Source organism: Vipera berus (assembly GCF_964194415.1).
Source record: "Vipera berus genome assembly, chromosome: 2".
Classification (NCBI taxonomy): domain Eukaryota; kingdom Metazoa; phylum Chordata; class Lepidosauria; order Squamata; family Viperidae; genus Vipera; species Vipera berus.
In genome coordinates this window covers 274,254,760-274,271,473 of record NC_138203.1, presented here as the reverse complement: position 1 = coordinate 274,271,473, position 16,714 = coordinate 274,254,760, and positions in this window count along the sequence as shown.

The following is a 16,714-nucleotide window of genomic DNA, read 5'->3' as shown; positions in this document are numbered from 1 at the left end:
GGTCTCCGGACGGGATGGCGGCGGCTTGGAGAGGTGCACGCGCACCTCCGCCCTTCGGAAAGGTGCGCGTGCACCTCTCGGAATGGGCGGTGCCACTCTCCATTTGGAGAGGTGCGCGCACACCACTGCCCATTCGAAGAGGTGCGTGCGCACCGGGCGGCTGGGAGCCGCAGGAGACGGCTCAAAGTGCTGCATGCGGCTCCGGAGCCGCGGGTTACCGACCCGTGGTCTAGGCCATGGAAGAGAAAGATTGGGGGGGCATGATAGCTGTCTTCCAATACTTGAGGGGCTGTCACAAAGAGGAGATAAACTTATTCTGTAGGGCAACAGAAGGCAGAACAAGAAGTTCGTGGGTGGAAGGTTGTCAAAGGAAGATCCAATCTAGAAGTCAGGAGAAATTTTCTGTCAGTGAGTGCAATTGAACAATGGAATAGCTTTCCTCCTGGCTTTGTGGATGCTCCATCATTGAAGGTGTTCCAGAATAAACCAGACAGTCATTTGACGGGTTATATAAGGCACCTGCCTTGAGAAGTGCATTGGACCAGAAAACCCCTGGGGTGCTTTCCCACCCTATGATGTTATGATTCTAGATTTAGAGGCAGCTTAGAAAATTGGTACATAGCAGCCACATGAAATTGCTTCTGGTAAGGGGCCTTTTTAAAGAAAAAATATTAGGCAAACTATAAGATAAAAAGAGAAAAATTACAGCAGCAAATCAAGGATGGGCAAAAGATTAAAAAAAGTGCATTAAAAAGACAAAAACGGATTTACATATAGTAAATCAGGTGAATATTGATAAACATATTATAACAATATTCGTTTCCTATCTTTGTAAAGGAGGCCCAAAATTTGTGAATTTCTACCTCTAGTTCGAATCAATTTGTCCTTCATGTATCTACTGTGAATAAAGGCAAAGTGCTGAACAGATGAACCAACATTAAAAGTTAAACCTCAAAGCCTTCTCTTAACCATCTATTGTATTTGCCTACAATGGCTTGTTATTTACAGTAAGTCAGCCCAATCATTGCCTCATTGTTCTTTTATTCTAGATTCCTCCATGCATCAGAGCTCAGATGCAATAGTTGAAAGGGCCACTATTGTCATCCAAAACCTGCAAGATGTACATTAGAATCAGCAGTGCAGGGTGTCCCTCTAAAAAGGTTAGCCTGGTGATCAGTCGGCCATGTGCTTTGGTGGGATATTCTATTCTTCCCTTTTGTTTTCTTTTTAAATATGTATTTTAGAAATATTTCTTCTACCACATATTCACAATCGCCCCCCTCTTTCTTAGCCCCCATTTTTGAGGCCCTAATGCATATTTTTCTCTCTGTGACCTAATGGAGACTTCTGTGCAAGCAAATTTACAGAAGTACATGGCATTTAGCATTCAGCAGATATAGGTGGTCCTCCTTCAGGAATGGTATGCTGGGTGCTCTTGGATGCAGCCTTTGCCAGAAGGAGTGAAGTTGGCTGCCCTGGAGCATCTGGCCTGATGTTGCTGCTATGTCCTAAAACCTTGGGATCCACATTAAATAAGTCATAAATATTTCGGGGGTAGAGAGGTTTTGATCTCCACTGAGAGTCGCCCCTAGGAAAGCTGATTGTGTAATTGTGTAAAATCGTCATGAACGTTTGGGGCTCAGCACATAGGTATAATCTTCTGATGTAACTAATTAGCATCACATTTCACTAGGCTATGTTGCAAAGGTCGGTTGCTAGAAGTCAGAAACGACTCAATAGCTTTTAATGGGGGGGGGGAGAAACCGTACAAACGCCTTAAGCAGATACGAGACGAGCGTGTTTTTCGCTACCGATCGGCGGCAACCTCTGTACCTAGCAAGCCGACAATAGAGAACATGGCATTTGTGTTTGAGTTTAAAGGAGTTAAAACCATCGAGTACTATATATTGCTAGAAAGGAGGGGAGGAGAGTGGAAGCGCCTAGAGGAACCTCCTCTTCCTGATCACTCTTGGGAGGAAGATGGTGTGCAGAGTGGCTTTTGTGCTCTTCCCAGGGTCGAAGCAGCAGCTGGGAGGTGAGTGGAGGGCAGGTCGGAAGAGAAGCCGGGAGCGAGCGGGGCTGTTTGGCTTCCTCCACGGCGTCCGAGCAGAGAAGCAACTAGGCTGAAGCAGGTCAGCTGCTGCTGCTGCATTTTCCTTCCCTCCCCAACTTTTCAGTCCGCTGGTGCTGCAGGCTGTTAAACTGGGGGCTGCAATTTCCTGCTGGTGGGAAGATTTAAAAAGTCTCCTTCAAGCGAAGGTTGATTCTTTGGGAATGGCTTCCCTCCAGACGTCGTGAGTGCTGCATCATTGGAGGTGTTTTAAGAGGAAACCGCACAGCCATTTGTCAGGAATAGGAATAGGATCTCCTGCCTGAGCAGAGGGTTGGACTAGAAGACCTCCAAGGTCCCTTCCAACTCTGTTGTTCTTTTTTTTTTACAATTTTTAAGAACTAATTTTCTATTATTACATTTGATTAGTGCTTAATAAACATCGTGTTGTCTGGTCCAATTTGTTTGCTTAATAATACAAGTTAGTTCTTTGTCTCTACCCCTTTTCTCCAACCATTGATGAAATAAATTCCATGTTTGAAAATATTCTGTATCTACTTTCTCTTTGATCCTCAATGTACGTCTGTCCATTTCAGCACAGTCCAATATCTTCTTGGTCTTTCTTCATTCTTCCAGTGCTGAGCAAATACAATCCCTGCTGCTGTTAATACATGCAATATTAAATGTACCCTTTGCTTATTAAACTTTTCTGATATTATACCTAATAAAAAGAGTTCAGGTTTAAAATCTACATGTTTCCCTAAAATGTTCTTGGGTCTTTTGGCCCAATTTTTTTTTCTTTAACACAAGGCTCCCACATACGGTAATACAGGCCAGGTGTTTGATTACATTTCCAACATTTACTGCACATATTTTTAAACATTATTGCTAATCTAGCAGGTGGTAAATGCCATCTATAGAACATTTTATGTCAGTTTTCTTTATAAGAACTTGCCATGGTCATTTTATAATTTCTTTCCCAAAGATTTTGCCGTTTCTGTTATTCTATATTATATCCAAAGTTTTCTGTCCACTGTATCATTGTTTCTTTCACTTGCTCATCCTCCATTTTTGAATTTAATAGAAAGTTATATAGTTTCTTAATCAGTTTTTTATCAGAGGTCAACAGTGTCTGATCAAACGTTGTCTGTTCTTTATAAAAGTCATATATTTTCTCATCTGTATCATAGTTTGATTGAATTTGAAAGTAAGGCCACCATGATAATTCAGTACCCTGGTCTACAAGCTCTTGTTTAAATTTTAATTTCCCTTAGATATCCTTTATATGTCAATTTTTTTCCATATTTCACTTGGTTCGGGTGAACAAATGCATCGTTGAAAGCAATACTAAGATTCTTAAGTACCTTTTAGCTTTTAGCTTTTCGCATACAAGAAGTAGTGTATTTCTTTTATAATGATTTTGAAAGTATCTATGCATGCCCTCCTAGTTGCGGATCATGTCCTTCTGGATATAACAGTCTTTTATGTCTGAGATTTATCCATTCTTTTAGCCATATTAAGACCCTGCTTGATAATATAAGACCCAATCTGGTAATCTGTATCCTCCATTTTCTATGGATTCTTGTAGCATTTTCAGTTTAATTCTGGCTTTCCTTCCTTGCCAAATAAATTTCAAAATCAAAGGAATTTTATGTAGTTATGTTTTATCATTGCAAATTTTGCTGTTAGGTATATTCCGAAATATATAACTTTCCTAACTATTTGAAAATCCATTTTTTTCTGACAATTGTTCTTTTTGCTTTGGCAGTTTGGCAGGTCGAATCCCGAGTGCCGCATAACAGAGTGAGCGCCTCTTACTTGTCCCAGCTTCTGCCAACCTAGCAGTTTGAAAGCATGTAAAAATGCAAGTAGAAAAATAGGGACCACTACGGTGGGAAGGTAACAGCGTTCTGTATGCCTTTGGCGTCTAGTCATGCCGGCCACAACACCACGGCGATGTTCTTGGACAAGCACTGGCTCTTCGGCTTTGAAACGGAGATGAGCACCGGCCCCTAGAGTCGGAAACGACTAGCAAGCATGTGCGGGGGAACCTTTTCCTTTCTTTTTAAGGTTTTTAACTATAACTTTTGTTTTTACTCTATTTATCTTCAAGCCTGCTATTTCTCCAAATTCCTCAATCCTTTTCAATAGTTTAGGGCAGACATGTCAAACTGGTGACATTGCGCGAGATATGGGGACCGTTTGCCATAGCCTGCAATGAGGCGGGCATGGCTTCCAAGTGATATTTCCGGCCCGCAGGCTGGCAATTTTGACACCCCTGGTTTAGGGGTTCTCTCCAATGTTTCTTCTGTGATAAATACCAAGTCACCTGCAAATGCTTGTAATTTATAGCTTTCGTCTTTTATCTCCATTCCCTTAATTTCTGGGTCTTGTCTGATGTTCCTCTTGAAAACTTCCAAAGTCAATATAAATAGCAATGGGGACAATGGATATCCTTGTCTTGTTCCTTTCTTTATGTTAAAATTCCCTACGTAGTCCCCATTTACAATTACTTTTGCTGTTTGTTTATGATATGTTGTCTGAATTAATGTATCTTCAAAGCATTTATAGAACTCTGCAGGAAGTCTATCCGGTCATGCAGTTTTATCATTTTTTTTTGTCTTTTTATAGCTTCCAACATTGTTATTTTTTTGTTTAGCCTGTTTTTAAAGTTTTCTGTAATTTTTGGTAGTTTGGCTTTTTCCATATGTTGTCTTTTTCCCAGAGAGATTTTTTTTCTGTATCATATCTTTTTTCATAATATTCTTTAACTATTTTTTATTGCCTCATTTTGGAGTTGCACATCTCCCTTCTCATCTTGCAATTTGTTTATCAAATTTTTCTCACTTTTTTCAATTTATAAGCCAGCCATCTTCACAGTTTACTTGCATTTTTGGAAAAAAAATGTTTTGCCCTTCTGATTTGTTGAGCCAATTCTTCTGACTTATTAGGTTTAATTTATGTTTAATTATCTCCATTTGTCTTTTAAGAGGTTTTTTTGTGGATCTTTTTGAAGTTCTAGCTCCAATTTTTTAAACTCTTCCTTTAGCGTTGTACACTGTTGCTTTTTCTCTTTATTCTTTTCAGCCGTATCAGTTATAGCTAATTCTCTGAAGTATGCTTTGGCTGTATCCCATATGTACTGGAGTGAAATGTCTTCTTTTTAATTTTCTTTGAAAAAGAATTCCATTTCCTTAACTGCTATTTCTGAAATTCTTTCTCTTTTAATAAGAGTTGATTCCGTGTCCACCTTGATTTCTTCTTTACTCCTGTCCAACTCAGCTTTATCGGATTATGGTCAGCCCAAATATTGGGTTCTATCTCAACTTCATATATATTATTCTTAATTTAGGGGACATCCATATCATATCAATTCCAGACCATGATTTGTGTCTATTTGAATAAAATGTATACTGAGTCTTTTTTGGGTTGATTTTTCTCCAAACTTTCTGTACGCAGATTTCTTCTGGTCTTTTAACAAACACCTTACGTAATCTCTTTCTTCCTTTTCCCCCTATTTTACAACTTTTGTAAACTAATCTTTCATTCACAATTGCATTAAAGCCTCCTACTAAACAAATACTTTGATATTCCATTTCCAATATTTTCCTGTGTAGTTTTTGATAAAGTATTTCTTGTTTATTGTTTGGTGCATATATTGCTATTATCAACATCTTTTTTGATTTATCGTCATTTCCACCATTAAAATTCTTCCTTCAAGGTCCCTTCCAACTCTGTTATTCTGTTATCCATCAGTTAAAGCTGCCACATCTCTAAAATTAGATGAAAAGCTTTGACTGTAAACTATTTTGGGACATTTTTCCAGGCTTGAAAGACATAGATTTTCTCCATATATACTTTTGTAGAAGTGAGTAGCTATGTTTTTCTCTGTATACATATATCTGGAATTACCTCCATCACTTTCAGATCTATTTTATGATAACCCTTTGTATTGCTAAGGATTTGTGATTGACCAAAGTCAACAAGAAATTTTACCCAAATCAACAGCTGAATTTGATTGAATGGATATTTGAACATGGATGTCAGTAGTATTCCATGTATCAGATGAATCATAAACAATGTAAGAGATTATTCTATCTTTGTGGCATGTTTGCTTTTTCATTCTAATGTATACTTTTTTTTCACTTTTTTTTTCTTTAAATCTAATAGAAAAGAGGATGGGAAGAAGAGCACTCTGGACAGCTAAGAATAACAAGCAACAATGAAAAGCAAAGGAAATCGAGCCAGAAATCAAAATATTTCCCATTTCCTTCAGAAAACCACACAATTCTCCTCCTCCAGCAGCTCTTAGAAAAAAAGAAAATCAAGAAAGATTTCAAGCTGGAAAGAGTAGATTATTCAAAACTCAAGGATACCTTACATGAAAAGTCAAGGGAGATTATTTTTCATTCAGTAAAAGAGGGAAATATCTGGAAATCAGTGGAGGAAAAAGTGACTAGGAAACTCAGGTAGAGCAGAGAGTAATCCAAGCCTCGCCCTCTGAGGAAGAAAACGGATTGAATGAAAGCACCACTAAACAAGGGATTGTCCATATTTTTGACTTCCTCAAGAATATCAGCTGTGGAAAAGCTCCGTATTTGTGTCTATTGTTGGAAAAGCACATATTGCAAATCACAACTGATTATGCACAAGAGGAGCCACACAGGAGAAAAGCCATAGAAATCATCTGATTGTGGCAAAAGCTTTGGTCAGAACAGCTCTCTTGTTGTTCATGGAAGGACCCACAGAAGAGATAAGCCATAAAAGCACTCCTAGTGCAGTAAATGCTTTAGTGAACATGGCAACGTAGTGATACATCAGAGGATTCACAGCAGGGAGAAAAAAATATGACTGCATTGATTGTGTGAAAGTTTCATTAGAAATTCTGATGTCATGAGACACCGTAGGATTCACACAGGAGAGAAACCCTTTGAATGTCCTATCTGTGCGAAAAGTTTCAGTCACAAGTCCAACTTGGTGAAGCACCATAGTACTCACACAGGAGAGAAACCCTTTGAATGTCCTATCTGTGGGAAAAGTTTCAGTCACAAGTCCAACTTGGAGAACCACCTTAGGGCTCATACAGGAGAGAAACCATTTGAATGTCCTATCTGTGGGAAAAGTTTCAGTCGCAAGTCCAACTTGGTGAAACACCAGAGGACTCACACAGGAGAGAAACCCTTTGAATGTCCTGATTGTGGGAAAAGTTTCAGTCAGAATTCCATCATGGTGACACACCAGAGGACTCACACCGGAGAGAAACCCTTTGAATGTCCTGATTGTGGGAAAAGTTTCAGTCAGAATTTCATCATGGTGATACACCAAAGGACTCACACTGGAGAGAAACCCTTTGAATGTCCTGCTTGTGGGAAAAGTTTCAGTCAGAATTCCCACCTACTGGTACACCAGAGGATTCACACAGGAGAGAAACCGTTTGAATGTACTTATTGTGTGAAAAGTTTCAGTCAGAATTCCAGCCTTTTGAAACACCAGAGGATTTACACAGGAGAGAAACCATTTGAATGTCCTGAATGTGGGAAAAGTTTCAGTGTGAATTCCAGCCTTGTGAGTCACCAGAGGACTCACACAGGAGAGAAACCCTTCAAATGTCCTGATTGTGGGAAACGTTTCAGTGTTAATTCCAACCTAGTAAAACATCAGAGGACTCACACAGGAGAGAAACCCTTTGAATGTCCTGATTGTTGGAAAAGTTTCAGTCAGAATTCCCACCTAGTGGTACACCAGAGGATTCACACAGGAGAGAAACCGTTTGAACGTCCTGAATGTGGGAAAAGTTCCAGTCTGAATTCCAGGCTTGTGAGTCACCAGAGGACTCACACAGGCGAGATACCCTTTGAATGTCATGATTGTGGGAAACGTTTCAGTCAGAATTCCAGCCTTGTGAAACACCAGAGGACTCACACAGGACAGAAACCGGTTGAATGTCCTTATTGTCAGAAAAGTTTCAGTCAAAATTCCAGCCTTGTGAAACACCAGAGGACTCACACAGGAGAGAAACCCTTTGAATGTCCTATATGTGGAAAAAGTTTCAATCACAAATCCAGCTTGGTGACACACCAGAGGAGTCACACAGGAGAGAAACCCTTTGAATGTCCTGATTGTGGGAAAAGATTCAGTGAGAATTCCAGCCTTGTGAGACACCAGAAGTCTCACACAGGAGAGAAACCCTTTGAATGTCCTGATTGTGGGAAATGTTTCAGTCAGAATTCCCACCTGGTGAGTCACCAGAGGTTTCACACAGGAGAGAAACCCTTTGAATGTCCTGAATGTGGGAAAAGTTTCATTTATAATTCCGACCTGGTGAAACACCAGAGGACTCACACAGGAGAGAAACCCTTTGAATGTACTGATTGTGGGAAAAGTTTCAGTCAGAATTCCTGCCTTTTGAGACACCAGAGGACTCACACAGGGGAGAAATCTTTCAAATGTCCCGTTTGTGGACGTTACTTCACTCGTAAATCATCCCTTATTGCACATGAGGAAATCCACATGAGGCTAAAGTTGAAGAATTTAGAAAAGGCTTGAAACTCATTTGTGATCTCCCATTCAAACTGTAGTTGAAAAATTGAGTATTTGAATTGTGGTCTGAATCTTTTTACTCAAAATGTGTTTCAGGACTAGACTTGTAGGTGGAGAGAAAAGGAAAATGGAAAAAGGCAAGCTTCCTATTTCTGGTTAGCAGCAGCAGCAACTGGATATTTCCTTTTGTAGAATTTGTGGATTTCCTCAAAAAGGCTTCTGGGTGATAGTTTTGTATATTGATTATGTAATTCCCATATGTGGAGTTTCAGGTCTTCTATCTTGATTTTCTCCAGATTTTGAGGCCCAGAATTCCTCAGCCAGCGTAGAAAAGGTCCTCAAGATATAACTGTCATGGGGCTTGCAGTTATGGTTGCATGTTGCAAGTGCCGTTAATTGAGACTTCTTTCCTAAACTACCCTGATCTCTCTGATGCAGAAATTAATCGGATGTGTAAGTCACTAAGTGGAACACTGGCTCCCTTAGGGTTGGGGAAAGCTCTTGGAGGCGTATTGCAGGCCCAGGTTTGCCTGTCATAGGCATCTCTAGGCCTCCCTGAACCTCCGACACACCCTGTGCTGTTTCCCAACCCTTGTGCTGCCCGGTTCTTTCCCACCCCAGGGTCTCCACAGGCTTTTTCTCCCTCCCACTGGGTCCCTGCACGCCTCCCAGCCTCCTCTTTCTTTTTAAGATTTCTGATCCTCATGTTGGGGAAGGAGGGGAGGGCATTCATCCCTGGCTCTCGGGACTGTGTCCTGGAAGCAGCTGTTATTTTCAGTGGGCCCTGGCTTCTTCCCTGGACCATGGTTTTTTGTGTTTTTTTTTCTGCCTAAGATGGCGACGGTTGCTTCTTGAGCTTTGTGCTCCCTGTGATAGGCTCCAAATTAGCTTTGGGGGAAGCACAACCGTGGCGACGACCCGATGGAGAGGTTGGAGGGGTTAACAGCAGTCGGGGGGCGCTTTTAAGCGGCATGGGGGCTCTTGTCTTTTTGTGATCCCGCTGGCCCGAAGATTGTCCAAGGTGTGGTGTGCCGGCTGTAGCGTCGCTGCTTCCAGGAATCAGCTGGTAGGCTCCCTTCTCCTTCCGGAAGGCCTCCCGGCCCAACGATCGGCTGAGGTGTAGCCACCCCATTCGGAGCACTGCCGTTTCTAGCAACACCAGGGGGGCTTCCTCTTCCTCCTGGAAGGCCTCCCGGCCCGAAGATCGGCCAAGGTGTGGTCGTGCTGTTTGGAGCGCTGCCATTTTTACAATCAGTAGGTGGGCTCCCTTCTCTTCCTGGAAGGCTTCTCGGCCTGAAGATTGGCCGAGGCATGGCCGTGGCATTCGGATCGCTTCCACTTCCATCAATAACAGATGGGCGCCGTGTTTAGCTGTGCTGAGGCTGCTTTTCTTTTGGGAGGCCTCCCAGCCCGAAGATCGGTCGGAGAATGGCTTTGCGGCTGGGACGATTGCTGGACGTCTTTGGCTCTTTGGAGATACGAACAGGGGATGGGCACCCTTTTTTTGGGTGGCGTGGAGACCCCTTCTCCGTTTTGGATGACCTGCTGGGCCAAATACTGGCTGAGATGTGGGAGGGGGCTTGCCAACTATTGTCCCCCTGTCATGGTCCGATCATTATCTCCTGCGGTTGGTCTTCCGCTATATCACCCCCCCCGCCGCCGGGCTGTGGAACCGACCAGGTGGTTCCGTCCCAGGCGCCTAATGGACCCAGAACGGTTCCAGATGGTGCTTGGGTCTTTACCTATCTCCCTCACTCACAGCCCGGTCGATGCCTTGGTGGATGCCTGGGGAAGGGCGGCCACCGAGGCACTCGACCGTGTTGTACCATTGCGACCCCAGACCCAGCACAGATCCCGTTGGGCCCCATGGTTTTCTGTGGAGCTCCGGGAGATGAAGCATCGGAGACGGGGTCTAGAGAGCGGTTGGAGGTCCACCCGGTCTGAATCTGACCGATTGTGGCTAAGAGCCTTCACAAGGTCTTACCTCACTGCGATGAGGACGGTGAAGTCTACTTACTTCGCTGCCCTCATCACGTCCGCAGATAATCACCCAGCCGCCCTGTTTAGGGTGACTCGCTCTCTCCTTGATCGGGAGACGAGGGAAGGAACCCTTACAGGTGCGGGCTGAGGAGTTTAGTCATTGTATTTTATTGTATTGCCCTGTACACCGCCCTGAGTCCTTCGGGAGAAGGACGGTATAAAAATTAAATAAATAAATAAATAAATAAATCATCTGGTGGACAAAATCGCTCAGATCCAGACCGGTTTGGACTCTGACTGGGCAGAGTCTGACGTGGAGGAATTGAGCGGTCTTGAGCATGTTATCTGGACTGAGTTCGACCCTGTTTCCCCCGATGACGTGGACAGTATAATGAGGAGACTGAGCTCCACCACTTGTTTACTGGACCCGTGCCCCTCTTGGCTGGTTTATGCGGCCTGGGAGGAGATACGAGGCTGGTTCCAGGCAGTAATAACTGCTTCCCTGAAGGAGGGTATCTTTCCCGCCACCTTGAAGGAGGCGGTGGTGAGACCCCTCCTCAAGAAGCCTGCCCTGGACCCGGCTGTTTTAAATAACTTTCGTCCGGTCTCCAACCTTCGCTTTCTTGTGAAGGTTGTTGAGAGTGTGGTGGCGCATCAGCTCCCTCTGGTCCTGGATGAAGCGGATTATCTAGACCCGTACCAATCGGGTTTCAGGCCCGGGCACAGCACGGAGACAGCATTGGTCGCTCTGGTGAATTATCTCTGGACGGCCCGGGACAGGGGACATTCCTCTGTCCTAGTCCTATTAGACCTCTCAGCGGCTCTCGATACCATCGACCATGGTATCCTACTGCGGCGTCTCAGGGGGTTGGGAGTGGGAGGCACTGTTTTATGGTGGTTCTCCTACCTCCTGGGCTGCTCGCAGTCGGTGTTGACGGGAGGGCAGAGGTCCGCCCCGAGGTCTCTCGTTTGTGGAGTCCCTCAGGGGTCGGTCCTCTCTCCCCTCCTGTTCAACATCTACATGAAACTGCTGGGCGAGCTCATTCGTGGTTTCGGGCTGGGGTATCAGTACGCTGATGATACCCAACTTTTTCTTTCCACCCCAAACGAACCCAGTGATGCACTCGACGTGATGTCCTGTTGCCTGGAGGCGGTCCGGGTTTGGATGGGGAGAAACAGGCTTCATCTCAATCCTGCCAAGACTGAGTGGCTGTGCGTACCGGCATCTCGGGTTAGCCAGGCCGTTCCATCATTAATGATGGGGGGTGAGGTGTTACCCACCGTCGATAGGGCTCGCAACCTGGGCGTCCTCTTGGATTCACGGCTCAATTTTGAAGACCATATAGGAGCCATGACCAGGGGGGCTTTTGCCCAGCTTCGCCTGGTGCGCCAGTTGTGGCCCTATCTGGACCAAGATGCCCTACGCACAGTCACCCATGTACTCGTGACCTCCTGGCTAGACTACTGCAACACTCTCTACATGGGGCTGCCCTTGAGGACCACTCGGCGGCTTCAACTGGTGCAGAATGCAGCCACGCGAGTTGTTATGGCAGTTTCCCGATACTCCCGTGTAACACCTCTTCTCCGTGAGCTGCATTGGCTTCCGGTTGCCCCCCGGGTGAGATTCAAGGTGCTGGTAATGACCTATAAAGCCCTAAATGGCTTGGGTCCGGATTATCTAAGGGAACACCTGCTGCCGGCATCAACTTCCCTCTCAAGCCTCGCCCGGAGAGCAGGAAAACAAACCGACCGAGACGAGTGCTGAGTTCTCAGGAAAAGCGTTTAATGAAGACAAGCAAACGAAATCTGAAGGAAACAAAGCCAGCGTTGGCTGCTACCCGTACCCAACGCTGTTAAATACATGTTGCACGTACACGCCCACGGCCCACCCGACCGCACCCACATCCGCCCATCCTCTACTTAAGGAGTGTCCCTCCCAAACACCTCCTTTTGTGTCCCGTCCCGACACCCGGCACCCTCCACCCTCCACCCGCCTGTGCTGGCCCAGGCCTAGGGCTCCTTGAGGCCACCGTAACCGGCAGAAAGTGGCTGGGCTGGTGTGTGCATGCGCGCACCACTGAGGCTGCAGCTGACCTGGCAGCCCGCCGCCGCCGCTGCTGCCGTTGTGATGCGGAAGCGGCTCGCCTCCGGTCGAGGACGTCGGGGCACGGTGCAGGGCAGGCGTGGGCGCGGAGACGTGCTGGTGAGAATCGGGCCCGCGGTGCCGGTGAGTGTCAAGCCCGCGGGGCGCGACATTCCCATCGTCCTGTGCGCTCCCACAGGGAGGGCCTTCTCAGGGTACCGCCGGTTAAGGAATGCCGGCGGGTTATTCCCAGGGGAAGGGCGTTCCCTGTGGGAACGCCGGCCCTATGGAACCAACTTCCCACGGAACTCAGGACTGCCCCGGACCTTCGCTCATTTCGCCGGGACTTGAAAACCTGGTTCTTTGAGCTGTTTGGCCCAGACTGAGGGGTTTTAATTTAATTTAATTTAATTGGGTTTTAGTTTAACTTCAGGGACTGTAATTTAATTATAGTTTTAATTGATTTTAATTTTGTATACTATGTATTTTAATTTTCCCTGTAAACCGCCCTGAGTCCTACGGGAATAGGGCGGTATATAAATTTTAATAATAATAATAATAATAATAATAATAATAATAATAATAATAATAATAATAATAATAATAATAATGCGGTGGACTTGTGGAAGTGACTGCCATTTGGCCATACTGTCAAGCAGAAGAGAGACAAACCTCTCTGCTACCTAACTTCAGGGGGAAAAAGTACAGTTGAAAATGTTTCATTGTTGATAAGGGAAAAAATGGGTATTTTCACTGTTGCTATGGTCATTAGGGTAGTGACCGATTTTATTTTCCTGGGCTCCAAGATCACCACAGATGGGGACTGTAGCCAAGAAATTAAAAGACGCTTGCTCCTGGGGAGGAAAGTCATGGGAAATTTAGACAGCACACTAAAAAGAGAGACATCACCCTGCCAACAAAAGTGTGTATAGTCAACGCTATGGTCTTCCCAGTTGCAATGTATGGCAGTGAAAGTTGGACCATAAGAAAGGCTGAGGCCCAAAGAATTGAAGCCTTTGAACTATGATGCTGGAGAAGACTCGTGCTAGTCCGTTGGACTGCAAAGAGATCAAACCGGTCAGTCCTAGAGATCAACCCTGACTGCTCTTTAGAAGGCCAGATCCTGAAGTTGAAACTCAAATACTTTGGCCACCTTATGAGAAGGAAGGACTCACTGGAGAAGAGCCTAATGCTGGGAAAGGTTGAGGGCAAGAGAAGAAAGGGACGACAGAGAATGAGGTGGCTGGATGGAGTCACTGAGGCAGTAGGCGTGAGCTTAAATGGACTCCAGAAGATGGTAGAGGATAGGAAGGCCTGGAGGAACGTTGTCCATGGGCGACAACGACGAGATGGGCAGTGATTAAGTTTAATAATGAATGAATTTAATAATAAAAAGATAATGTAATGCTCATTACCCAAGTCTTGCTCAGTGATACAGTGGGTTTCTAACGTATAGAATTGTTAACTTGTAATCTGTTTCTTGTGCAATCTGCATCTCTAAGTAATCTGTTTTACTCATCTTCCCTCCTCATTTATAAATTTAAATTTTCAGTTTCAATCATACATCATTCCCACCACTCTCTGCCTCTGATGACATTAGCTGCAGTTATGCTTCTGCCTCTTAATTTATTGTTGCATTGCTATCTGTCCTAGTCCTAAATTCTATGAAAATACAGCAATTCATTAGGCACAGTTTAAAAATTAGAACGGCTAACTGAAAAAATTTTCATTGACATCCTTCTCAGATTCAGCAATTGTCTTCTCCATCACTGCCCCTCTGACAGAGGGAAATTAGGACATTTCATACCAGATAACTAAGCTATGGTTTCCCTCTAAAACAGCCATTTTTTTTGCCAGAAGGTTCTTGACACATCTGAACATTGGGCCAAGAAAATGCAGCTCAGTGGTGAATAAAATAAGGTCCTACACCTAGGTAGGAAAAATGAAAAAGAACTGGAATAGAACATGTAATATCTGGCTCAACAGAGGAATCTAGGTGTCCTAGTGGACAATTAGGAGCAAGGAATCTCAAGACAACGAGAAGTGATAGTACCACTTTACACCATGTTGGTGAGTCCACACTAAGAATACTGCGGCCCATTCTGGTCCCATGACTCAACACATGTTGAGTCCCTGGAAAATATGCAGAGAAGAAATGATAAATGGTCTGGACGCTAAATGACAATCGGTTGAGAGAGTTAGGTATGTCTAGGCCATGGAAGAGAAGGATTGGGGGGGTCATGATAGCTGTCTTCCAATACTTGAGGGGCTGTCACAAAGAGGAGATAAACCTATTCTCTAGGGCAGGGGTCAGCAACCCGAAACAGCAAAAGAGCCACTCAGAACCAGTTCCGTCATACACACAAAAAAGTGGGAGCCACAAAATGTGCGTGCGCATGTGGGCATGCACGCACATGCACAGAACAAGCAAAAAATACACCAACCCCTACGCCTGCACCGCATCCCGAGCTGCACGCACCTGTTGCTGCCCAGTACCGCCAGCTTACGCGGGGGGGAGAGACGGACTCAAAGGCGATGGGCACTGGGTTGCGGCGACGCCTTCAGCCGGGCACCGCCAGAGCCACCCGAGCGCCCTCCTCCTCTCCTGGGACCTCCAAACCTCTGCGTTTGATGAATGCAGCAGCTCTTCAAATGTGGAGACGGAGGTTTGGGGAGCTGCGTAGCTCTCCAAACTGCCGCCACCCCGTTTGCAGAGCTGCTGCTTTCCTCCGTGTTTGAAAGAAACACGGACGAACACAGCGGCTGTGCAAACGGGACGGCGGCAGTTTGGAGAGGTGCTCGTGCACTCTCCAAACCGCCGCCATCCCGTTTGGACACCTGCCGCATTCGTTCATGTTTGATGAGCGCGGCAGACCTCCGAACGGGATGGCGGCGGTTTGGAGAGGTGCGTGCACACTCTCCAAACCGCCGCCGCCCGTCGGGAAACCTGCCACGCTCGTCGAACATGGACGAACGCGGCAGCTGTGCAAACGGGCCACGTCAGCTTTCCCAACGAGCGGCGCCGCTGCCGGTTCGGGCGGAGGTGCGCGCGCACCTCTCCAAAGGTTTGGAGAGGTGTGCGCGCACCTCCGCCTGTTTGGAGAGGTGCGCGCACACCGCTCGGAACGGGCAGTGGCGCCGTTCGTTGGGAAAGCTGCTGCGGCCCGTTTTCAGGCTGCTGCCTTCCTCTAAAGGTGGCAGCCTGCAAACGGGCCGCAGCAGCTTTCCCAATGAGCGCTGCCATTGCCCGTTCGGGTGGAGGTGCGCGCGCACCTCCGCCCATTTGGAGAGGTGCACGTGCACCTCTCCAAACGGGCAGTGCCACTCTCCATTTGGAGAGGTGCGCGCGCACCACTGCCCGTTCGAAGAGGTGCGCGCACACCGGGCGACTGGGAGCCGCAGGAGACGGCTCAAAGAGGAGATAAACTTATTCTGTAGGGCAACAGAAGGCAGAACAAGAAGTTTGTGGGTGGAAGGTTGTCAAAGGAAGATCCAATCTAGAAGTCAGGAGAAATTTTCTGAGTGCAATTGATCAATGGAATAGCTCTCTTCCTGGCATTGTGGATGCTCCATCATTGCAGGTTTTCCAGGATAAACCAGACTGTCATTTGACTGGGGTTATATATATACATGGCATTTAGCATTCAGCAGATACAGGAGGTCCTCCTTCAGGAATGGTATGCTGGGTGCTCTTAGATGCAACCCTAGCCAGCAGGAGTGAAGTTGGCCCCCCTGGAGCATCTGGCCTGATGTTGCTGCTATGTCCTACAACCTTGGGAGCCACATTAAATAAGTCATAAATATTTCGGGTGTAGAGAGGTTTTGATCTCCACTGAGAGTCACCCCTAGGAAAGCAGACGAAGTCAGCGTTGATTCCGCAGCACAATCAACGTTGCTAAATAGCCGGCAAGGCCGACACCCACCACCACGCCCTTAATTGCCTAATCACCCCCTCACCCTACTTAACCACCACCCCCCTTGGCGCCTGCGCTTTGGCACCCGCCCCCAGGTACATATCCTCCCCGTCCCCGTCCCACCACCATTGCAGCCGGTAAGCCACC